General features: G+C 46.5%; 1 long non-coding RNA gene across 7 annotated transcripts; it reads right to left on the bottom strand.

Moving 5' to 3' along the window:
* Positions 1–4,733: 4,733 nt before the first annotated feature.
* Positions 4,734–18,032, bottom strand: LOC120973589 (uncharacterized). Of its 7 annotated transcripts, none has more exons than XR_012203057.1 (6): positions 16,431–18,031; positions 16,147–16,229; positions 15,739–15,828; positions 13,039–15,650; positions 12,846–12,952; positions 4,734–5,173 (listed from the first exon to the last, which is right to left on the bottom strand). It is a non-coding gene; the product is annotated as an uncharacterized lncRNA (long non-coding RNA). The 7 variants fall into 7 exon arrangements; XR_006670394.2 differs by lacking the exon at positions 4,734–5,173 and adding an exon at positions 11,156–11,744; XR_005768746.3 differs by lacking the exon at positions 4,734–5,173 and having other exon boundaries at positions 12,758–12,952; positions 13,039–13,315; positions 14,535–15,650; positions 16,431–18,012.
* Between the last annotated feature and the right edge of the window lie 6,072 nt (positions 18,033–24,104).

Genomic DNA, 24,104 nt, shown 5'->3' with positions numbered 1-24,104 from the left:
TTTTCAATATTTCAATTGAATGTTTCACTTCAAAAATACTGAAGGGTGATGCTTTTTTTCTAGTAAAAAGCAATGTCAGATTATTGATTGAATATGGTCCTGTTTTTGCAGGGGATTAATTAAGGTCCTTACCTTGATATATTGCACATTACCAGTATGTATTGAAATAAATAATAGTGAAAGTCATATCATCAGAAATAATCTTTGGTTGTGTGCATTTAAATAAATTAGGCTACATATTTTATTTCACACTGGCCCTGACAAACGTTAGCATCGTTGAATGAGTAATGTGATTTGGAGTGGCCCTAGGGTTGGGACTTAGAGCATCTCTAGCGGATCCCACAAACCGCGGTCCTCCAAATTGCGGTACCGGACGGTGAGAAAGATCAGTTATGTAAACAAACTCAAACACATACAACACAATTCAAACTAGCAGTTCACGCTACATATTACATCACCGGAGTTCAGACGAAAACAGAGTTCATACTAGTATAAATGAAATTAAACTTAAATCTACTCATTATCATTATCACCGGGCGCCTTGACGTGGAGGTGGTGCTCCATCAGTGAGTTGGAGAGTATGAAGGCCAAATCGTACTTCTCCTTCAACAGCGCCACCTGCTCCGAGACAGCTTTGTCTCCGGCGGCGGCCACCACCTTCGCGTTGAACCACGAGCGCCCAGCCGCCAGATATGCTTGAGTTCGGGCAAGAAGATATGGTCCAGCCAGTCGAAGTTGCTCTAGGCCCGGCAGCCGGCGCTGCGGGAGAGGGGGGACGCGCTTCCGCGCCTGCTCCTTGCACCACTCCTCCATTGACGAGCGGAGGGAGGTGCTCCCGGCCTCGTCGTCGTTGCGGCGGTTGAGAGGTGGTGAGCCGCCGCGGCCGCCGAGCCCCCATCGGCAACCCCTCTCGCCACCTGCGCTCGATATCAGGGCGAGGTTCAGGTGGCTACGCGCGCCACAAGAGGCCGCCAGAGAAAAGGGGATTTGTCACCGGAGATGTGGAATTGTGGCGGAGGTGGATACAGGGAATGAAGGATGTGTATACATTGCGAATTCAAGGGCGGTTTACAGGCCTCCCATAAAAATTGTACGGGCCGACCCATTTTTACAGGACCCGTTTGGGCCTGGGTTTTTTATGCATCCTGTAAATCCGCCGAAAAAACACTCTTAGCAAACGGTACCATTTCTATATTATCCCTTATCTCTCATCTGAAATCTCCTCTCTCTTTGTTATTTTTTTTCCTATAGAACCCGCATGTCATACTCTTTCTTCTTGTATTCTTTCCTCTCAATCTTGGTTTTTGTGCCCCAAGTCGTTTCTCACCGAAGAAACGAGTGCTTCTCTTCTCTCTGCCATGTAGGATTTGCAGGAAGAGAGAGATGCATTTAAAAATACTTAAAATTTTGGGGGGAAAACTGGTCCCTGGTTTTTAAAAATTATTCATGAATTTTAAAATTTTAAAACAAAGAAGGAAAAAAGAAACCCAGTAAAAGCTAACAGAGGAGAGAGAGAGAGAAGGCCGGAACCTTTCCAAATCGGGCAGAAGCTGCCAGTTTTTTTTTTTTTTTGAGCAGTAGCTTCCAGCTGGAAACGTACAAAGAGTTTTCTAATTGGGCCAGCCCATGTGGCGGAAGGGGTGTGCGTTTCTACGGTCTGCGAACTAGTATACGCCCCGGGAGTACTAAACCGTCTCCGTACTTAAAGTTAAAAAAATACGATCTCCGACTCCTACCGTTAGTATTCTAAAATGGGAAGGCGATAGCCTTGTCCGAGTTCGACCGGAAATAGATCTAAGTTCTGGTCGGAAAGACACGTTTTAGTTTAGAATTATCCTCAGGAAATCCTTCCTTTCGCCCGACTGATTTTCTATCAAAAATCAACCGCCTCAAGGGATCGCCACGTGTCCCCATGTGGGCGCAGGAATTGCTCAACCTCCTCTGCCTTATCTCATGCAGCGAAGCCCCTCCACTCGTTCTTCTTCCACCCACACGCGTTGACTACATCCTTTTGGACCTCGCCGGCATGTCTTCACACGCTCCTCCGCCACTACTCCCTCGCTCAAGCTGACTTGCGCTGCATGAACTACAATGAGAGCACCGCTGCTACAAACCACGCTGCAGTGCTTTGAGTGGAGGAAAAACATTTTTACGAGCGCCTCGATACCACTGCGAGCTGACGTTTGGCGGTGCTCGCGGGGGGTGATGGCAGGTGGTGAGATGTCGCGGAGGACGCTGCTGCGAACGAACGGGACTGCAACCAGGGGCTCGCCGGTGCTACCATGGAGCATCCTCCGGTCGCCCTTTGCTGTGACGGAGCATCGTCGGAACGCCAGAGCTTCACGGTGCTGCGATGGACATTGTCGGGGGCCGCTAGAACATCGCCGTTGCAGGGATGGAGTTTTGCGGAGCATCACCGGAGCATCGTCGAGGCTGCCGGAACACCATCATTGCTGCAATGAAGCATCTCCGAGCAGTCGGCGCATCGCCGCTGCTACAACAAAGTATCACCGGTGTTGTTTTGGGGCATTCCCGGGCTGCCGAAGCATCACCGGTGCTGCATCGAGGCATCAGCGGTGTTGTGTTGGAGCATTTGCTGGGTCGTCGAAGCATCGTCGGTGCTGCAACGAAGCAGCACCGGTGTTGTGTTCGAGCATTGCCGGGCCGTCGGAGCATCTCCGGTGCTGCAACGAAGCAGCACCGTTGTTGTGTTGGAGCATTGCCGGGCCACCAGAGCATCGCCGATTCTGCAACGAAGCATCACCGGTGTTGTGTTGGAGCATTGCCGGGCTGCCGGAGCATCAACGGTGCTGCATCGAAGCATCAGCGGTGTTGTGTTGGAGCATTGCCGGGCCGTCGGAGCATCGTCGGTGCTGCAACGAAGCAGCATCGGTGTTGTGTTCGAGCATTGCCGGACCGTCGAAGCATCGCCGGTGCTGCAACGAAGCGGCACCGTTGTTGTGTTGGTGCATTGCAGGGCCGCCGGAGCATCGCCGGTTCTGCAACAAAAGCATCACCGGTGTTGTGTTGGAGCATTGCCGGGCTGCCGGAGCATCACCGGTGCTGCATCGAAGCATCAGCGGTGTTGTGTTGGAGCATTGCCGAGCCGTCGGAGCATCGTCGGTGCTGCAACGAAGCAGCACCGGTGTTGTGTTCGAGCATTGCCGGGCCGTCGGAGCATCGCCGGTGCTGCAACGAAGCAGCACCGTTGTTGTGTTGGAGCATTGCCGGGCCACCAGAGCATCGCCGGTTCTACAACGAAGCATCACCGGTGTTGTGTTGGAGCATTGCCGGGCCGCCGGAGCATCGCCGGTCCTGCAACGAAGAATCACCGGTGTTGTGTTTGAGCATTGCCGGGCCGACGGAGCATCGCTGGTGCTGCAACGAAGCATCACCGGTGTTATGTTGAAGCATTGCCGGGCCGCCGGAGCATCGCCGGTGCTGCAACGAAGCATCACCGGTGTTGTGTTCCAGCATTGTCGGCCGCCGAAGCATCGTCGGTGCTGCAACGAAGCATCACGGTGTTGTGTTGGAGCATTGTCGGGCTGCCAGAGCATCGCCGGTGCTTCAATGGATGGTTGCAACAGCGTCGTTGTGGCAACCTGGCGCTGCACCTGTGGCCGTGCATGGCGACCTCGTGGGCGTTTTCCCGTGAGATGACCTGTGACTGTGAGTCTGTGACGGGGCTGCCGCAACCTGAAGAAACGAGGATGCTGTGCACATAGCCGATAGCTAGCTGGTCTAGAGATCAAACGACCCAAGTTAAACCAAATCAACGGCTGACAAGGCGGTTTATAAATCCCTAGCATCAGCCGGTTTACGGCTAGCAGTGGCCATTATCCTCTCCATCATAACAAGAAAGAAAGCTCGAGCTGCTTAGCTTAGAGTAACTATAACTGGGACACTCGAGCATAGCTGTCATATGCTTGCCGCCTCCGGACGGGGCTGGGATCATGGCGCGTGCTGTCGGAATTACTGCTTCTTCTCATATAAGGCGACGACCATCGACGTACTGCCAGACATCAATCCTCACCGATCCTACTTCCGACGCAACACATGGCGACGATATCCAGCGGCGTGCCAGCCGACGGGCGCTCGCTGGTCGAGGCGTTTTTCCTGATCCTGCTGCCACTGCTCCTCCAGTGCCTCTGCCGGCCGCTCCAACGCGGCCGGACGCACGGAAGAGTTCGCTGGGAGGAGGGTACCTTCGGCAGCAAGGGCGTTCGCGCCGCCGGCCGAAGCCCGGCGCCGTGTAGATGCCACCAGATGTTTTTGAGCGTGGGCGATGAGGAGAACAGCGCCGCCGGCAGCAGAAGAGCATTGTGTCGTTGTCATCCGGCGATGTCAACGTTGTATTGCCGTCTGGCGATGATCAATAGACTACGAGCTTACATCGCCGGGATTATATTGACGGCGGCTACACCCACTGGGCCGGGTGTCTACACTTTGGCGCGCTGGCGACATGCGGATGATATCGAGCCGTCGACACGTGAGACGTCGGGTGACAACTTCCACGGCACGTTGCCGTGCGTGGAGGGGACCACCGCCGGCCGAAGGCGAGCCACCGTGGATGATCGCTGGACGATCTCGGAGAGACTCACAGACAACGTCGTGAAGGCAGAGCTTGGCACTTCGACGGGCATAAGAGGCCCATATCGACTCTCGGCTCTCGAGTGCCTTTCGATGCCGACCCTTGCGGGGCTTCAGTTATGCCACAGCTTTCTACTCCACGTGCTCAATCAACATTGTCCCCAGAGAACTTCGACCGACATCCGTGTCGTATGCAATTGGGATCGGCACGTGGAGACAGAGTTTGGCACTTCCATGGGCACTGGTCCCGAGGGAACTTCGATCGACTTCCGCATCATACGCGATTTGGATCAGCTATCACGGTGGTTCATTGTATATGGAGGCCTAGATTTCCCCATGGGATTTCTCGAGCAACGGAACAAAGGGTCATGGCGGGGCTATTCCTCCAAGGGAGTTCCGGTGGAGGACGAGGACGACTCACATGATTGGAGAGAGCGGACATTCAAAGATTCAACAGACGAATTTTCCGACAATGACCCCCGTCTTGATCAGAGCAGTGTGTGTTCTGACAGCCACAAGAAGGCCCACTGCAGCGCGACAATGACAACTTCGACGAGGTCAGCAGAAATTTTGTTGCATCGACCTGCAGACATGCCATCGTCGTCAATGCAAGCCCAGCTTGGCAATAACAATGACAATGACTCAAACGACTGGAGAGCGCAAACATTCGAAGATTCAACCAACCAATTCTTTGGAACAGACAAAGACTCATATCCTGATCAGAACATTGTGTGTTCTGATAGCAAGATCGGCGCACATTTCAGTGCGACAATGACGATTTCAAACAGTAACGTGGCATCTTCATCAATGCATCTTGGTGGCAGCAGCAACAACGTGACTAGCTCGACATCAGAGCAACCAAATAGCAACAATGACCACATCGAGACGTCTAATGAAGTTGATAAAACAAGTACACCATATTGGCTCATTCCAGGATTCACATTTTGCCCGACAGATGAGGATATCGTGCTCGACTATCTCAAGCCCAAAGTCCTGAATCTGGCGCTTCAACCATATAGGAGAAGAATAGAAGAGCTGGTCAATATTTATGCTCTGGACCCAGATGACATAAGACGTAAGTTCCGAAAACATCTTTTACTGAGTTATTAATATTTTTGTTTTGCTTGGTCTCGTCCGGTGAAGTGCAAATGCATCTTGGATTTTCAAAAAGAAATGTAGCTCAATGAACTGAACCGAAGTTGCACGGAAGTTTTTTTTTTCCGGCCAATTGCATGCTACCATGGTTGGCACATGCAGCTGCAATGACACTTTGCACCTGCAGGTGAAGATCTAGGCTAAAAGCCATCACTTGTTGATCTAGGTTTTCAAAAAGTGCTGGCGCCCTCACTAAATGGAGGGACCGTGAGCCCTAAATTGTAAGAAAAATATCGAGCAAACTAAGACTATATGTTTATTATTATATTTCAGTCGTTTGAACTCAAACTCAACGACACGTGATCGAACAAGTAAAAGAGAATTCTGTTGTGGATACACAACACAGTTTCCCTTTGTATTTCTAAACGTGTGGGTAGAACTTGGGTTCTAAACTATGTGACACAGTAAATAAATGTATATATAGCGTGTAAATTATTTAAATCCACTCGACTAATTTTCTGAATTTCAGACAACTTGTACGTTGCACTGTACTTGCATAGGCCGTATTTTTTTGCTTTCAGTGCATAAAGCAGCTGGACGTTGTGATTTATTACCAGATTGGCATGACACAGTCTAATTCTTCTACGTATATGCACGCAGTTGATGGACACGGAGACAAAGAGCGACTAGGCTTCTTCTTCGTGCGCAAGCAAGCCACGGCGTACAGCCTAGTTTCAAAAAAGGCCACGGCGTACAGCCTCGTTTCAAAAAAAGCCGCGGCATACAGCAACCCGTGCTTCTACACCACCCCGGTCGGGTTCTGGAAGATCCGTGGTCCGCCGTCCCGCGTGAAGCACGACGGCCTCACCGTGGCCTTCAAGACGTCGATGGACTTCTACCGCGGCAGGGCGCTGCACGGGTGCAAGACCCAGTGGAGCATGTTCGAGTACAAGCTCAACGCGGACCGAGAAGACCTCAGGAACCTCGCCCGGCCATGGGTACGTATGTGAACATATGAACCATTTTGCTTCACATCAATGATCTTTTCTCATCGCTTACCAAACTGTCATTGTTCTTGGAACAGATGAACTCCTACGTCGTGTGCAAGGTTCGCAAGAGGGACTGTCGCCGAGACGCCAAGGGCGGAGAGGTGGAGGCTGCGCCGGCGGCGCCATCCAAGGCGAAAGGGTTGTGGCGGCGCCCCGCACCGTTGTCAGGATCCCCTCGTGGGAAGCCAAACTCAAGGAGACACATCGGACAGATGGACAAGATAGTTGTGCCGAAGCGCGATGTAATACTACTAGATTGGAAGCAGAAGGAGGCAATGGGGGCTCCGGAACTAGAGGGCGACGAACCAGGCCTACTTCTTGGGAAGCGCAAGCGTCCTGCTACATTTTAGGATGAATCCTGCCCTTTCGAGCTCGTAAGCTCTAAGTTTCTAACCAAAGTTGTAGACACTAGTAGTTTTAGTGGTTTTATGTTTCATGATCCATAGGTTTAAATAAACGAATAGATGCAGAGTGCAGGTTGTGCATAATTGTCGGTTACTACATCTCTTGTATATCATAAGACTATGCACATATGGCCGTGCGTTGCAACTTTTTGTATCCAGCAGTGTGCCACAGCGTGCCACTATGTGAAAGTAAAGTTGTCTTACTATAAAAGAAAAAAATACAGATATCTAGCTTCAAAAATGGAGGGAAAACTTTGCCAAACTTGCAAAAGTGGTTGCATTTTCTTGCTTTTAGCAACTTAATATTACTTGTGTGAGGTGTGTAGATCAGTAGATGATCTGAAAACTACGGCTCCTATGACCTGAAGATATAGAAAAAGCTTGATTCAAGTATGAAGGAAACTTCTGTCAAACTTTCTCTTTGGCCATCCCGAGGTACAGTGGCCATCCCGAGGCGATTGAAGCGCTAGGATATGGGGCCGATCTGAGCTCGAGCTCAGACACGAATTTTCCAATGGATGCAACGTATTGTTTCTCTTTGCATGACTAGCAATGATTTTTCTCTGTGCAATCAGTGAAGACACAAGATGAATGTAGCACCCCAACGTCATAAATTGCTTGGCCTTAAAAAAGGACGTTGCATATAGCCCTCCGGCCCAATAAACTGGACAAAGTGGGTATTGACGATTTGATGCAGACAAAAATTCTCATAGCATGTGATAACATGACGGTTTAGGGAGGTGATTGCAAGGATAAATGAGTTCCAATCTTGTTTACTAGTGCATGAATCTCGTCGAAGGAAATATGAAGCTGATAGTATAGCAAAGTTTTCTTTATCATTAAGTTTAGGTTGACATGTTTGGCTTATTGAGCCACATGATGCTGTAACGAACTATTCCTTCCAGATTGAGCAATAAAGTACAACATTTACCCCTAAACAAGATATATAGTACTCCGCCCTTTCAAAAAAGATGGATATCTTAGTTTCTACGTTTCTCTATGCTATATTATGTATTAGAAAAAGCATAACGAGCCAATTCATACAAGGCCACCTATGACCTACGACTTTATGAGCCAATGGTGTAGTATAAACAATTCTCTTGACTTTCTTTGTTTGCGAGTTATTGATCATGTGCTCATTTTACAATGGAGGAAGTACGGGCTACGATAGTCGGCTATTATCTTTTATTTTTCTTGAGGGAGTCTTTTCGAATTGTAAGCTGGAAATGGATTGCGATACCCTTCCCTGAGCAGGGCCTGTCTGGACTTGTAATTTATGGGTTGGCTTGGTTCTGCTCATCATATACAAAAGACTTAACAATTTTCACAAAATTTAAAAACGTTCATGAATCCAAAATATTGATGAATTTAAAAATGCTAATAAATTCAAAAATGTTCATGCGTTTTTTAGAAAAAATAGAAATTTGCAAAACTACTCCTAGGTTTTAAAAATTATTCATGAATTTTATAATTTTAGAATAAAATATCTTAAAGGAGAAATAAAATGGAAAACTGTAAGAAACCCGGTAAAAACCAAGAGAAAACAAAGAAAGAAAAAGGCCGAAACCTTTTCCAAACCGTGCAGAAACTTTCAGGTGGAATCGTACATAGAGTTTCCTAATTGGACCAGCCCATGTGGCCAGAAGGAATGCACGCTTTCTATGGTATATGAAATATGAAATCACTAATTAAGAAGCACTCATGTCTTAAGAAAAACTAATTAAGAAGCACTCTTTGTAAAGGTCACTCCCACCTCCCAGATTGCGACAACTTGTCGCAACCTTGGAGTTTTTCTTTTTTTCATAGATTAATTTATTTAAAACATTTTCTCTCCTAAACCGTGAGTCCAAATCTCAAATCGTTTTACCATGGGATTCCTCGTGTCGATATCTTCAAAACTAGATCGCTTGTTGATAGGTTTCGACAAAAAAAATCACAAAACAAATCGGACGAAAAACCAAACTGGGAGCATGTCTTTTCCCTTTCCGAAGAGGCACAACTGTGACTCTCGTGGAAGCAAATCCGTGCCTCCACAAGAAGTAAATCTGTGTCTCTCGTGGAAGGAAAAATGTTTTTTTTTCTTTCCCGAGGTTGTGCCTCTCACGGAAACAAATCCATACCTGAACTAGAAGTAAATCTGTGCCTCTCACGAAAAAAATGTGTTTTTTTTCTTTCCCGAGAGGCACACCCTGCCTCTCGAGAAAGCAAATTCACGCCTCCGAGAGAAGTAAATCTGCAACTCTCAGACCGTGCCTCTCACAGAAAAAATTCGTGCCTGCACGAGAAGTAAATTTGTGCCTCTCGCGGAAGAAAAAAAAACCTTTTTTCCTGTCCTGAGAGGCACTCGCGGAAGCAAATCCATGCCTCCACGAGAAATAAATCTGTGGCTCTCGGGGAAGGAAGAAAAAAATTCACGTAAAATTGTCCAAACCCTAAGAAAAATTGGAAAGCAGAAAAAACCCTAAAAAATCATCTAAAAGCCAAAAATGCGTAGAGAAAAATAAAAATAAAACAAAATCCAGAGGGAGCGCCCGGAGCCCGAAACATGACGGCTGTAGTGACGCACTCCCGGCGCACGAAAAGTGACCCTTGCGGTGGGCTCCCGAAGGAATACGCGTTGATTGGTTGCTCTCTGTGAACTATTCTGCGCTGCGGGCGTTAAATACGATTGCCCCTATATAGATTCTTAGCAGGCCTATTTTGCACCTTTGAGCAGGGAAAAGCGTTGTGACTGTCAAGTACTAAACCGTGTCCTATTATATCTATAAAAAATCCTAAACCGTGTCCGACTCCTATACAAATTCCCCTATAGTTCTCTAATCGGAAGGCGATGGTGTCCGAGTGCGACAGGAAATAGATCTAGATTCTAGTAGACGGAATGAGACGTTTTATTCGAGTTCTCCATGGTAAGAAACAAAGTCCGAGCTGCTTAGCTTAGCAGTACGTAGCTAATTGGGACACTCACGCATACAATAGCTCTCAGATCGTGGCGCGTGCTGTCGGAATTTTCTGCTCTCTCTCTCATAAAAGGCGACGTACCGCCAGACATTAATCCACACCGAGCCTCCTCCCGCGTACAAATATGGCGACAATATCCAGCAGCATGCCGGCCGACGGGTGCTCGCTCCTCGAGGCGTTTTTGGTGATCCTGCTGCCGCTGCTCCTCCAGTGCCTCTGCCGGCCGCTCCAACGCGGCCGCGCCCATGGAAAAGTTCGCTGGGAGGTGGATACCTTCGGCAGCTTAGACGTTCGCGCCGACGGCGGCCAAAACCCGGCGTCGTGTAACTCCCACCAGGTGTTTCTGAGCTTGGGCGATGAGGACAGCACCGCCGGCAGAAGAAGAGCGCCGTGTCGTCGTCATCCGGCAACGACGTCGAAGCTGAATTGCCGTCTAGCGATGATCAATAAAGTACAGGCTTATATCGCCAGGATTACATTGACGACGACTACACCCAGTGGGGCGGGTGTATACACTTTGGTGCCCCGGCGACACGACGATGATATCGAACTGTTGACACGTGAGGGGTCAGGTGATGATATCGAACTGTTGACGTTGCCGTGCGTGGAGGAGAGCACCGCCAGCCGATGGCGAGCCATGGCGAACCGTCACCCGATGATATCAGAGAGACCGGCATACAAGGCAAAGCCTCGCACTTCCACTGGCGCAGGAGGGCGATATCGGTCTGCTAACGAGTACCTTTCGACGTCGGACATATCGGTGTTTCAGTTCTGCCGCAATGCCCTACAGCATGAGCTCAGTCAACATTATGACGACAGAATTTCGATCGACCTCAGTATCATACGCCATTGGGATCAACTATCGTGGTGGTGCACTGTGTACGGAGGCCTAGATTCCACCGTGGGAATTTCCGAGCAATGGGACGAACGGCTATGGCAGGGTGATTCCTCTGAGGGAATTCCCATGGAGGAGGAAGACTCACGCGATTGCAGAGAGCAGATATCCAAAGTTTCAAACGACGAATTCTTTGGAACAGACGAGGACTCATGTCTTGATCAGAGCAGTGTATGTTCCGACAGCCACACCAACGCGCAATGCAGTTCAACAATGACGGCTTTAACGAGGTCGGCAGAATTTTTGTTGCATCGACCCATGGAGAACAGTACCCTGGCATCATCGACAATGCAGACCCAGCTTGGTGGCAACAGTGACAACGATTCACCCGATTGGATAGAGCGAACATTCAAAGATTCGACCAACAAAATCTTTAGAAAAGACGAAGACTCATGTCCTGGTCAGAACATTGTGTGTTCTGATAGCAATATCGTCACGCATTGCAGCGCGACAATGACGACTTGGAACAGTACCATGGTGTCATCGTCAACACAGCTTGGTGGCAGCAGCGATGACTTGACTAGCTCGGCCGTAGAGCAACCGAGTAGCAACAACGACGACATTGTCGATTCTGATAGCATGAATAGCTCGATTACAACGGAACATAGTGATGTATCCGACGAGCAAGCAACCGAGACGTCTACTGAAGTTGATGAGACAAGTAGTACACCATGGTGGCTAGTACCAGGATTCAGATTTCGCCCCACGGACAAGGAGATCGTGCTCCACTATCTCAAGCCCAAAGTCCTGAATCTGGCGCTTCCAAGAAGAATAGAAGAGCTGGTCAATATTTATGCTCTGGACGCAGATGACATAAGACGTAAGTTCCGAAAACAACTTTTTATTGAATTATTTGTTGTTTTCATGTGCATAAAGCAGTCATGGACGTTGTGATACACAGTGGCATGAAAGAGTCTAACTCTTCCACCTATATGCACGCAGTTGACGAAGAAGACGGAGACAAAGAGCGACTGGGGTTCTTCTTCGTGCACAAGCAAGACATGGCGTACAGCAACGGGTGCTACTACACCACCCCGGCCGGGTACTGGAGGATCCGCGGCCGGCCGTCCCGCGTGAGGGAGGGCCGCCGCACCGTCGCCTTCAAGACGTCCATGGACTTCTACCGCGGCAGGCTGCTGCACGGGCGCAGGACCCCGTGGAGCATGTTCGAGTACAAGCTCAACGCAGACCGTGGCGACCTCAGGAACCTCGCGCAGCCAGAGGTACGCATGTGGACATGTGAACCACTTGCTTCAGATTAATGATCTTTTCTCAATTCTCATCGCTTACCAAACTGTCTTATTCCTGGAACAGATGAACTCCTACATCATGTGCAAGGTTCGCAAGAGGGACAGTCGCCGAGACGCACAGGGCGGAGAGGTGCTTGTTGCGCCCGTAAAATCCAAGGCGGCGAGGTTGTGGCGGCACCCTGCACCTTTGCCGGGATCCCCCAGTGCGAAGCAAAACTCAAGGAGACGCATCGGACAGATGGACAGTATAGTTGCGCCGGAGCGCGATGTAATACTACTAGCTCGGAAGCAGAAGGAGGCAATGTGGGCTCCAGAACTAGAGGGCGACGAACCGGGTGTACTTGGGAAGCGCAAACGTCCTGCTACGTTTTAGGATGGATCATGCCCCTTCGAGCTCGTGAGCTCTAACCAAAGGTGTAGGCACTAGGTAGTTTTAGAGGTTTAGGCGAATAGATTCAGAGAGCAGATTGTGTACAATTTCGGTTACCACATCTTTTGTATATCAGGATAGATTAGTTGGCTCAGATCTTACGTGTACATCATCGAGTAGGACACTGTACAGCTTATATATACATATACGTGTGGGTTAAGTATCAAGACGTACAGTTTTTTGAAGTGCGGTAGAGTCAGCCCGTGAGGACTGACTTGGTATATATGCAACACCTTTTATTCTTCTTCATCAACTGGGTCATCCATTAAATTCTCATCATCCTGCGGATAAAGACATTGAAAATCCATCAGGCGCACCAGGAGCCTTGTCATGGTTCACATCATTCAAAGAGCAGCTCAAATCTTACCTGCCTAGTGTGGTGTAGATGGTTTGTGCCGGATGGAACAACCCGCTTTGCATTACTGCCACGGTGGGAGCGCTAGAGCGCTCCATGTGGCAAATCTCAGCACCACCACGTGTCGTAGGTGAGAGCATGGGTTAGTTTACGTTGGAGGCACATATGTGTTTCTCGAAGCACAATTGTGGGAGACCATGTTAGTTCACGTTGAAGGAGGTTCACGCTAAGGACACATCTTGGTGTGGTTGAAAGCACATAAGTTAGTACTCCCTTTCATAACTATAAGCTGTAATAGTTAGGAGCACATGTTGGAAGCACATATTAGTTTTGAGCACAAGTTTTCACATTAGGAACACATATTAGTACTAGCTGGGAACACAAATTTCACTTAAAAATACTTCGCCAAAACCTATCAACTAAGGTAAGCGAGAGATTGGAACTTGGCTAGCCATCGGGTGGTGTCACTGTCCACCGATGATGACGAAGCCGACGTCCACCCGGAGCTCTCTGAGGAACCACATGGATCTAGGAAGAGCGGACGATAACCAAGAGTAGCCAAAACAACGTTGTGGCCGCTCTCCCGCCTGCCCGCTCGACCCAGTGGCGCAACCAGGATTTGAGTATGGCAAAGGCCAAACCTAGTTGATAAAAATAATAGGCCGGTGCAGAAAAATAATTATCATAAAATGTAACGATAATGTGCCCCTTTGGCGTTATAGGAATACAGCTACATTTGTATATGCCACTATGACTTACCATAAGATCAAATATTTATAAATTCATGAGAAGAGAACATAACTGCTAATTCCCTTTCATAACTGCAAGTTCCAAAATTAGCGTCACCGATCGCACAATCAAAAGAACTACAAATGGTTGTACAATTTTGACATGTATAAGATGAGGGCTGAGGGAGATTTACTAAACGCATATTATTAGTAGTTTAGTACTCCCTCTGTCCCAAAATAGGTGTCCTAAGCTTAGTACAAGACACTTATTTTGGGACGGAGGAAGTACATAGGTGAAAAAAGCTAGCTACGGTCATAATTAACAATCTAGGCCGGGCCGGCAAAATCAAGGCCCTGTGCCAAACTCTAAGATGGGCCTACCTCGTTACAAAAGAACATCCGCTGCGCTTGTGGCGCTGGACCTAGTCGTCATCCATGTGCAGGATATGTGCCTAAAATCTTCATATAGATTTCCTTTTAGGCATTTTGATGAAAATGGCAAAAAAAGGTGTTTTCCCATTATGCTTATTGGATATACTAAGGCGTTTGAGATGTCTTAATCCATCAAACAAAAACGCTTCCAAGAGGCATTTTGGAAAATATATCCATAAATGGCAGGAAGCGTGCACCTCAGTGACTTATATACTGAGGCGGGAGTACTTATAAAATTTATTCCTGTATAAAAGTAGAAAACTTCAACAACTGGCTTGGTTGCCGCAGCTTTTTTACTGAGCGGGGTTGCGGGTTCGAAATCTGGGAGTAGTGAATAAATCGCATTACCTTTTTGCTGATCTGTCTGTGAGATTGCTGGGCATATGGGCTGTTTTTTCCTGCACGAGAGGTTCGCTTGATGGATGGGCCTATGTGCTGCCTATGAAATTCGGGGCCCCTATAAACTTGGGGCCCTGTCCGGGCAGCACAGGCTGCACATGCCTTGGCCCGGCCCTCCATCAGCATAGGCAGATTAGTAGACAATAGCCATTTCCCTCAAAAAAAAAGTAGACAATAGCCATTAGTGTTAATTTTGGCTAGTTGGCCGTAGAATATGTATTGACGGGTGCAGGATCGCCAACCGCACCACTGCCTTATACAATGCAAGGTGCTTAGTTAAAGAAACCGAGTATTTTTTAAGCATCAATATTCATTTTTATAGGAGGGATGTCTAATTAAGCGTCCAACTTCTACAAATAAGAACCAAAGCTTAGAAAAATGATTTATTTCTCCAAGCATCAGCATGAACACACCAACAATTGTTCATAATGGAGATTATTGCAACCATCTGGTTCGATGTAATGAACCTGAGGATGAGCCTTAAAACAACGGAAAATGAGCATATATATTTATCTGACATTAGATATGGATGTGCAAGTATGTTCATAGATAGTTGTGTGTAAAATAGCAGAACCTATAGTAGTAGTACAAGAGTACATAACCTGTGACCTATGCCACATCAGGTATCTAAGTACTTTGCTGTTTATATCCGATACATTAAAAATATTCACGGAGTCAATTGAATAGGAATTGTTCCAAATATCGGATAGTTAATCGGCATCTCAGTGAGTTAATCGTTACTCGGTGGGTCACCGAAAAGACGATTAACTGATTTATCGGCCGAATAACTGGAAAATTCGCTTATTTATCCCTACTCAGCACCCGAACGTTACGGTACCAGTTACCGATATCATGAACATTGCAAATAGGAAAGGAACACTCATCTAAACACAAACTGGTCCGAGTAATTCTGGAACATATATTGGTAGAATAAGGTGGCTAACACGCTGCGAAAGATTGCAACGATATCAATAAAGGGAACTTTGTAACATGGTACCTGTTTATTATATCCTTTCAGAAATTCTTGAAGAAGTACAGAAGCTAACCATTCCATTTCTTTGATACCTACAGGAGAATACCAACAGAAGGTCATCATAGTTAAATTCACTGGATTACCTCAACATGAATAATGGGGAAATGATGTTGAACGCACATGTTACTTGGCAACTTACTGTTCCCTTGTTTTGAAGGCGCGCCTTATACCTTAGTTCTGATGAAGAATGCCAATTTGGAACATCACTCGCTGCAAGCAATCAAAACAGCGACATTAATAGCCAAACGATTTTCCTTTACATTTTCACACCGTGTATTTAGGAAACAAAGTATACGCGGATATTTTGGGCTTTTCTCATTTATGGATAGAAGCAAGAAAACGTTGAGGCTTCGCCCCCCTCTAGAACAGCATGGCTGCATTTTTCTTGCGATTTCACTACGTTGTTCTATTCTAAGCCACCTGTCGCATCCAGTAGTAAATAGCACCATGGTATGAATCACACGGAAGCAATCGTAGGCCGTAAAAACATGCAAGGATAAGGTCTGTCAGCCGAAGTGAAGTCATTACCTGTCCAGAGAGTAAAAAAAAATGTGATAACCAATCTCCAAAGATCTGGCCGAATCAATTGACCACAGCAGTATGAATACTGCCTGTACATAATTGGAATTAGGAGGATATTAGCACAAATGTTATCTTTGGGTCGAAGAAGGAGTGGTACATGAAAAAACAAATATAGAACAGAACCTAGCCGAGAACCATGGTGATGGATGTTCATACAGTATTCTGGACGAGAATATACACATGCGTCGTGAACTGAAGCAGCGGAAGGGTGGTAAAACGGAGAGACATACATTAATCACCGCCGGCAAGGGGGCCGCATCATCCGCATTCCGCCATGGATTCCTCCCGAAAGCGAGGAATGATTGCTTCGTTCAAACCGCGGAGCAGTTTCGCTCGACGAACAGCCGAGTAGCCAAACTACGATTGGCGTCGATCTACATCGGCGTGCGGTCCGGGAGGCCCCAACCAACCTCTACCGCACGGAGTTGGCCCGCGACCGGGATGGCGAAACCACAACGCCCGCGTCGCCTCCGCCGGCTGGGCTCTGCCCCGCAACCTCGCCGACGACCGCATCGAGTTTTTTTTTTTGGGGGTGCATCGAGCTTTTTCCAAGGGGGTGGGAGGAGCGCAACGACCGATTGATCCCCTCGTCCGCTTTCTCCGAGGGGAGGAAGCTAAGGCCGAACTGTTATGGACCGTGGCTCGGTTAGTTAAATGGGCTGTCTAGAGGCCCAGTTGACCAGAGGGCTTTAAATTTTCCTCTCTACAAGCGGCCGACATTAGGCCCAAGCATCAGCAGATGTGGCCCATACCGAATTAGACAGCCAATATGCGGGAGCAGATGCGTCTAACGGTCGTGACATGTCGCGTGCTAGACCCTCTCTTTGGATTTCATTTTTTTCTTACACATTTTCCATTTGTATATTTTTAGAGTACATTTTCCATTTGTAGATGAGTTTGTTTTGGAAGGGGTAGGTTTTGAAGTTTTTTTATCTGCGAAACACAAAAAAAATTGTGTTCCACGAGAAGCACATACTTGTGTTCTCAGGGAGAAAATTTGTGATTCCACGAGAAGCAAATGCTTCTCATGGAAGCACGGATTTGCTTCCGTGCAGTGCTTCTTGGGAAAAAATATGTTCTTCCACGCGAAGCACATATTTGCTTATGTGAGAAGTTGTGCTTCTCCAAAAAAATATATAGGAAAAACATAGCCTGTCCTTCAAGCAAAGTGCAAAACCGCAAACCGTTCTTCCAGGATTCAATATTTTTCTTCCTTTTTCGGTATTCGCCATTTTTTTTGCACGAACCAGTTTTTTGGGGGGTTTCAAATTTTGTTTTTTGGTATTCATTTTTTGGATTTAAAGGTTTTTTTATTTTTAGTTTTTTGTCGAAAAAATCGTGGAAATATATTAACCTGGGATATAGTTTCGAAGATCTCAAGGCGGGAAATCCAACGATGAAAACAATTCGGTATTTGGACACATGGTTCAAGAGATTAAATATTCAAAAAACGAAATTATGAAAAAGGGAGACTCACAGGTTGCGACAAGCCACTTGTCAAACCAGAGAAGGTGAGGTAGTGACCTTTGCAAGAGGCACCCCTTAACTAAAGATTTCACAAATATCCGGTTGAAAACGTTCATGATAGAGATTGTAGATCTTTCTATTGATAGATCCTTTGATAAATCTCTATTGATCCTCTTTCAAGATCTATGAACAAGAGAACAAAAAACTTCATGTAAAAAAAGAGAGATGAATAGATAGGGCTGAGTCGATAGCAAAAATGGGTAAGGATCATGGGGCGAGAGAGGGGAAAACCCTCCGGGATGGATCGGGAAAAGCGACCTCCTCCTCAGCCCACGACTCACATAGCTCAGGTGACTCCCTTCCCCCTTTTTCATAGAATGAATTAGTCCGACACGACGAACCTTACATTCATGTCTTTCTTCTCATTGAATGAACCAGTACCTGGGACGCCCCTATGCAAATAGGGGAGCACACTATTGCCTGGTTCCTGCGGGAGAAGAGCTTAGCATTGTTTTTCCTTGTTCTTTCTGTGTGTTATCTGTATTAGTTTTTCTTGCAGTTTTTGGTTTTCTATGTTTATTTAGCTCTTTAGTTTTCTTTCTTTCATAGTTTCTTTTATCTCTTCTTCTTTTGCTTTTCTATGTCGGTTTTCAACGGTTTTGTTCTATGTTTTGGTCTTTTGTGTTTCTTCACCGGTTTCCTCATGTTTTGGTGTTTTTATTTTTCAATAGTTTCTAGTTTCTAAATATTTATTAGGAACAACTTTTTGTATGCATTTATCATTTTTCAAATTCATGACAACAGTTTTACAAATATCTTTTGATGTATACTTTTTTCATACACATTCAAGATTTTTCGTATATATATGAAAAAGTATGAGTTTCACATTTTTCAAATATATGATTAACATTTTTTCAAAACATGTTTTAGAATACATATTACAAATTTCCAAATACATCTTGAAATATTATTTTAGTGATATGAATCATATTTTAAACTATGGGGATTTTTTTTACATTGTATAAACATTTTTTTAATGTCGTAAACATATTTTTGAGACACTTACACATTTGTTTAAGTGTAACTTACATTTTTTAATGGTATGAAATATTTTTTCTAATTACACGTACATAGTTTTACATTGTATAATTTTTTTTCCTAATTTCACATAAGTTTTTTTTAAATGTATGAACTTCTTTCAACAAACAAGTTTTTTTTAATGCTATCAACATCTTTTATAAATTACGGTAGCAAATATTTGCACTGTGTTAACAATTTTCAAATTCGTGATTTTTAACGATTGAAGTAAATTTAATTTTCAGAATAGACGTATTTGTAGTATATTCAAAAATATAAACAATGAAAAAAACAATCAAGGACAAATAAAAATACAGTGAAAGAAAATGAACTTTTTTTTCAGACAATGATAGAAAATGAACTAACCTGCCGCTCCCAATGTTCAGATCATTAAAACTGACGACCAAAAACACCAAGGATGTTTAAAAAAAGGAACACTAAGAACGTGAGATGGTTGAGAAGTGGATGAGTATACTTTAAAAGAACAATTTGTATATGTGTTTGCTCTTTCAGCAATTGAAAACAAAACACCAACATTTCTCTTTTTTATTATCACTGAATTAGCCAAATAACCGGGTGAATTTTCCCTTGGAGTTCTTGCCTGGTGACATGGATCAAGCTGAGCGGGACTTTCATGATCCCCAAATTAGGTGTCAGGCTAGCAGACACCAGAACAACATATATTTATTTTTTGGAGGGGTGACACCAGAACACCATTGAAAAGCGAGTTTTCATGATTCCCAAGTTTGGATGTCATGCTATCGCCACGTTGCAGAGACACCAGGACTCGAAGCCCAATCATACCAGATTTGTCTCCGAGTCCTTCTCCACTTCGTACAACGTGTGCAGGCCCAGCACAAGTCCGTCCTTTCTTCTAATAACGAAATTAACTACTGCTACATCTAATTAGACTCGGATTATTGTACCAGCGTATCAAGCTATCTATCTATATACACGCCTGGTGCTTTGGCAAACTAATTTCCATCCATCACAGAACCCACGTGAACCGCAAGTCAGTCCGCTACCGCGACGCCGATGGTGCATCTCAACCCGCTGGCGTGCGTGGGTTTCGCCGGCAACAAGGGCGCCAGGCGTGCCAAGGCAGCCGCTGCGGAGAAGGCGAAGACGACGAAGCCTGACCCAGCCCCGCCGGTCGCTGCGAACGACGTGTCAGCAGGAAGCCAGGACGCGGCCGCGGCCGCTGCGACGACGTCCGCCGGGACGAAACGAAGAGGCGCGGGAGGCAAGAGCGGCGGCGCCAACGCGCGCCGGCGCACACGCGGTCACGAAGGAGAGGCTACGGTGTGCCGTGGCGGTTTCGTGCCCTACCGGCCGCTCTACAGCTACGACATGGACCCCCTTGCCAACTCCATGTACTTTTACGGCTCCGTCGCCGGAATCATGTGCTGACCTTGCGAGGCCGTGAATCTGTGAGCCCCGTCAGACTGGTTTAGTTGGGACAAGTCGGGCGGTAGCTAGGGCATACCGGCATAGGAGATAGGCCCCCCCCTCTATGGTCCTAGCTGTTGCTAGTATTTGCTAAAGCTAGCCCTGTTGCATGAGTTCTCTGTTTGTACGTACATCGCGTGTAAAAATCTGAGTGAATTTTGTAAGAGATCTCATTTTGTAATACTGCACACGTATAAATGGCAGTTTTACTATCCATCGGTGAGTTTTGTTGGTATAACTTACACATATATATACAATGTGGCCGGCCGCACCGCTTTAGTCAAGGCGGTGCTCACTGCACTAGCCATGTATCATCTTACATCCACTGAAATTTATGTCAACGTGTTGCAATACATTGACTTGGGGCGGGCTCGGACAAAATTTCGGGTGACAAATGCAAGATCAATTGAGACACTGTTTGCTGGCCTACCGCCCTTGGTGGCCTTGGGGTCCTCAATTTAGAGATGTTCGCTTGGACCCTCAGAGTGCGACGGCCGTGGGCGGAGTGGACCTCACCGGACCGGTCTTGGGTGGGCACCGGCAACCCATGTAATCTAGAGACATAGAGTTGTTCTATGCTTTCACTTAGATCAGAGTTGGTGACAGAAAGGCAAGGTTCTGGAACATGGCTTGGCTGCAAGGCATTCGTGCCAAGGATGTGGCTCCCTCCATTTTTACATTTCCAAGAGGAAAATTATTTGGGTCCATGACGCCCTCAGTGACAATGCTTGGGTTACCCACATCAGCTTGGTGAATGGCCTCTCTATTCAGCACATCCAAGAGTTCCTCAACCCTTGGGTCACTCACAACCATTTGATCTCCTCATCTTTATTAATTTTATGCAATTCTTCCTCTAAACTCTCCATCATCAAAAATTTATTTCTACTCAATCCTATTAGTTCACTTTTTTCTATCAATATCATCTATATATTTTGTGAGAAAAAATATCTGTTTTTTGTAAAGCCAAACATAATTCAAATTCCAACCCTTAAGCTTTTCCACAAGTTCTCTAGCTCCATTCTGCCATTGATCTTGCAAAGTTTTACCACAGTAAATATCACCCTTAACATTTGTCAGTACAACATGTAGGCCATTTCTTAAAAACCAGCAAAGGTCAAATTTACGAGCCTTAGTAATTTTGGGAGACTCAAACCATAATCCAAGTAAAGGTGCATGATCAGAAAGTACTCTAGGTAGAGTTCGAAAAAACATTAAAGGAAATAAATTCTAAAAAGATACAGACATAGGAATTTTATTTAAATTTTCGAACATGGACCTATTGATTTGTTGGACCAAGTAAAACTGCTACCAGCTAGCTCTACTTCCTTCAACCCACAATTCTCTATGATTGCATTAAGCAATCGAGACCATTTGTTACGGGGCCTATTTCTATTTGAGTCACATCTTTCTAACTATATTAAAGTCCCCACCAATAATAATGGGAAAGTCATTGAAATAGAAAATATGGACTATTTCCATGAAGAAATATTCCTTCGCTCTATTATGATGAGCACCATAAACATTAACTAAATGCATCTTCTCTCCAGTAATCTTATCTTGTACTCCACTCCGTCCGGAAATACTTGTCCTAGAAATGGAGCCATCTCCATTTCTAGGACAAGTATTTTCGGACGGAGGGAGTACAAACCACCTAACATGGAATGCTCCTTTATCAGAATCTAAAACATTGTAAAAATCAGTATTAACTCCAAAAAAAGCCCTCCTGAATGTCCAACAGCAGGAACAAAACTCAAGAAAAAGTATCATTGCTACTAATTCTTTCTAGCATAGGCAAAGTGAAAGTACTCTTCTTAGTTTCGTGAAGGCCAATAAATCTAAGCTTGTAATCATTGATAACATTCTTGAGAAAGACAGACTTCTCAGGGAAAGTGCAGCCATTAGAATAATTTTGTCCCATTTAAAATACATTTACCTCTACTTATATACTTCCCTACCACTACTCCACTGTATAATTCTCTAATGTCCTTCTTTTTTACAGAACAATACCTAAGGGCATCTCCAACGCGGACCACTAAAACATATATTATATTTATCCGTGGACGCGTCCAGACGTGTCCCGAACAGTGATACGGGAGCCGACCATCCAACCATGTCAACATACGTTTTAAACCGTATTTTAACAAACTGGATGATTTTTATTTAAACCAGGCCAAATTTATTACATTTTTGATATATTTCAACTAAACAAAAGTGTTTGGAAGTTAACCTAGTCTAAATCTTCGTCGGCTGCCATGAGCCCCAGAAAGCGTCAGGCCTCCACGTCCTTGTTGTTCCCCATCGTGTCCACATCTCGTGGCCGTGATCCCTGTGAAGTGAATGTGTGGTCACCCACAAGGAAGAGTAGGACACGGGACACAGACTGGCCCACATGGAACACGAGGCGCCACCGTCTTCCATGCCCTACTCTTTCTCCTTGGAGTTTGCGCCCTGGCCGTCGATGATGGACGTGGACGGGTTAGCCTCGTCGTCTTAGCGGCGGTGCCAATGGTGCATAGCTGCCGGCGCAAACGTCTTGCAGCTGGCGGTGTTCGAGTTCGCGGCTGCCTGCACGGCCTGGGCATATATGAGGCCGTCGCACGAGCGTTGGGCGTGGCCTTGTAGAGCGTCACTGCTCCACAATGAATTTTGGGTTCCCCGTGGACATGGACGCCATGGCCTCCTTGCTCGCGAACTCGCCGTAGATCTGGCCCTCCTCCAGCTGGTGATATGCGAGGAGGTCGAGGTTGTAGTGCTGCTCTTCTATGCTTGTCGAAACGTCGATACTGGCTGCAGCATTTGGTAACGACTTTGGTTGCTCTTCCACCATGACAGTGTCGACGTGTGCATGCGCCTGCTCCATGGTCAAGCCTGCATGGAACGACGTAGGCAGGGGCGCCGGTTCGTTGTGAGAGGCCCGCTCCATCGTCGGGTCATCGTCGGCCAGCTCATGCTTCTTCTGCATCGAGAAGCTCTCCCACAAAATGCGAGAGCTCACGACCATGGCGGATATAGTGGATGGAGGAAGGATGGGAAGCTGACGTGGTGTGGTGAGGATCGTGTCGAGCACGACCTCGTTTAAATAGGGATGCCGGCCAGGCCAACCGACGTACTGTGCCAATGCAGCCAGCGTGCATGTTCAATGGCCGCAGGCAGACCGATGTGCAACCGATTTGAATGCGGTAGATAGTTGTCCCATCCAGTCCAATCACGTTGCGCTCGCATTGAACTGACGCGGATATCGGGACGCGATGCAGGCGGCGATCTCGGCCAGCGCGCCGCTTCAATGCCAACTGCAGGAAGAGGTCGCGTCTGCGACACTAAATGCGGCGCTCACGCTCTAGAGCGACGCTGACCGACATGCATGCGTGACAACCGCTTCACATGGAAGAGGGCGCAGATGTGGGACAGGTTTTCGGGTGGGTCCGGTGTCCGAAGTGTACGTGGCAGCGGTCCGTACTCCCGCAAAGCCCCCTGGTTTGCCTCCGGTGTGCGGGAAAAGGGTGTTCGGACCGGTCTACTGGCCAATGGATACCGCGTTGGATGACAAAATGCGTCTGCTTGGCTTGGTTCGAACAAATATGAGCAATCCAGCGGTCTGAGGGTCCGCGTTGGAGATGCCCTAAACCAAGTTTGGAGAATTCCCTATTCGCCACATATTGTGGCAAACTAGCGACGCCTGCCATAGGGCAAGCGACCGAGCAACCCGATGGGCCGGCCCATTAGTGTAAATAGAGTAGGTACTACCCCATCCGGTTTAGAGAACTAAAAGGTTCGTGAACTTTTTTTGTTTCTTTTACCGGTTTTCCAGTCTATTTGTTTATTTTTGTTTATGTGTTTACTTTACGTTTCCTTTTTTGCTTCATTTTTAATTTTTAATTTTCCTTTTTTCGTTTCTTATTTCTTTTCAAGTT

The sequence above is a fragment of the Aegilops tauschii genome, chromosome 2 (assembly GCF_002575655.3).
Source record: "Aegilops tauschii subsp. strangulata cultivar AL8/78 chromosome 2, Aet v6.0, whole genome shotgun sequence".
In the NCBI taxonomy this organism is placed as follows: Eukaryota; Viridiplantae; Streptophyta; class Magnoliopsida; order Poales; family Poaceae; genus Aegilops; species Aegilops tauschii.
The sequence above is the reverse complement of the archived record's forward strand: the minus strand, read 5'-3'. Positions and strand labels throughout refer to the sequence as shown.